Source organism: Eurytemora carolleeae, unplaced genomic scaffold, assembly GCF_000591075.1.
Source record: "Eurytemora carolleeae unplaced genomic scaffold, Eaff_2.0 scaffold916, whole genome shotgun sequence".
In the NCBI taxonomy this organism is placed as follows: domain Eukaryota; kingdom Metazoa; phylum Arthropoda; class Copepoda; order Calanoida; family Temoridae; genus Eurytemora; species Eurytemora carolleeae.
Genome location: NW_019396958.1, coordinates 143,498 through 144,900, shown reverse-complemented (window position 1 = coordinate 144,900; position 1,403 = coordinate 143,498). Strand labels below are relative to the sequence as shown.

Genomic DNA, 1,403 nt, shown 5'->3' with positions numbered 1-1,403 from the left:
TGAGAGCATGCAGAAATTGCCTCAACCGATGGGATTTCACATCAACTGGGCGGGGTATTGGTTATAGTTTTCAACTAGCAATAACAGCACCTCTCTAATTCGATCATTGGTTACTGTATCGCCACTGCGCAAAGTTAGCTGGGAATGGACGGTCTTTATAACCCAACAAACAAAAACTCGTGAAGAACACAAGATTATTTGGTTTATTTCACACGAGTGACCCGTCATTATCCCGTGATAATTCACGTGTTGTCGAGGTGATTGTCGACGATTTGAACACGGGTCTAGGATCGAGTTTTTACACTGCGAAAACTTGAGTTTATTTCACATGCAAAGCTTTAAATGAATGGAAATTGTTTACATGAATGAAGTATAGATGGCAGTCAAAACAAAAGAAAATGTACCGTGCGCAAAGGTGTTAATATAGCGGTAATTGGGTGGAGTAAAAATTGTAAAGGACGGTTTTTTTAATGATATTAATTACACTAGATGGTATATTATGACTTACATATATAGAGGGCTCTAGTGAATATTTAAATTTAATGTATCCAGGAATATATAAAGGGGGCCCGACATCTTGCGGTGAAATCTTTAATTATAACTCATAATTCTTAATTTTATGCAGATATGACGTAAAAAAATACAAATATAATTTAATCGTTATGATTCAATTATTTAATAATTGTATCTTGCTCTCAATTGCATTCTTTTAATGCACATATATTACAATCAAATTTTCTTACTAACATGCATATCTTGCAAAATACATAATCGGCATAAATCATTATGTTTAGTAATTAAACACATTTTCTATAATATGTATACAGTTTATGAATTTCTTTACATATATTACATATATACGTATGGGCATATATTATATGATATACAAATATATGCAATTATAACATGATTATTTCTTGACGATCAGGTTTATATGGATGTAAGAATTTCTGGTCCGATTGTATGTGTTTAAAGGATGCACGTATACATAGCTGGGGGCCCCGTGAAATCCCATTACAGTTATGATTTCGAGACTAAGCTATCTTATATAAAAAGCATAATTACGGGACTATAAGTTGCAACTTTTACATATGTAGCAAATCCCGACTTATATATGTCATGGGGATTGTTATACCTCAATAGGGAAAGGGTCGGGTTTCATATACCGATCATTATAAAATTTGTTTGCCCTCACGTGTCTGTATTTAGAAGCTGCAGCTGTTAACTAACAGCTCGGACAGCTTGCTGGCTGATTGTTGACTTAAGAAAAGTTTACTCTGACATTTACAGTCTAAATATGGATAGTGACCAATTAACCTTTTGAATGTATAAAGCTTGTGTTTATACATGTCCCCAAATACAGGGGCGTCCGAGGCCGGGGGGGGGCCGCGCCCCCCCCCCCC

At 35.4% G+C, this 1,403-nt stretch overlaps 1 non-coding gene across 1 annotated transcript; it reads right to left on the bottom strand.

The window, feature by feature from the left end:
• LOC111710509 (U4 spliceosomal RNA) lies at positions 1-136 on the bottom strand (the record flags this gene model as incomplete). The annotated part of the gene is made up of 1 exon (XR_002767065.1): positions 1-136. It is a non-coding gene; the product is annotated as a U4 spliceosomal RNA (small nuclear RNA).
• Between the last annotated feature and the right edge of the window lie 1,267 nt (positions 137-1,403).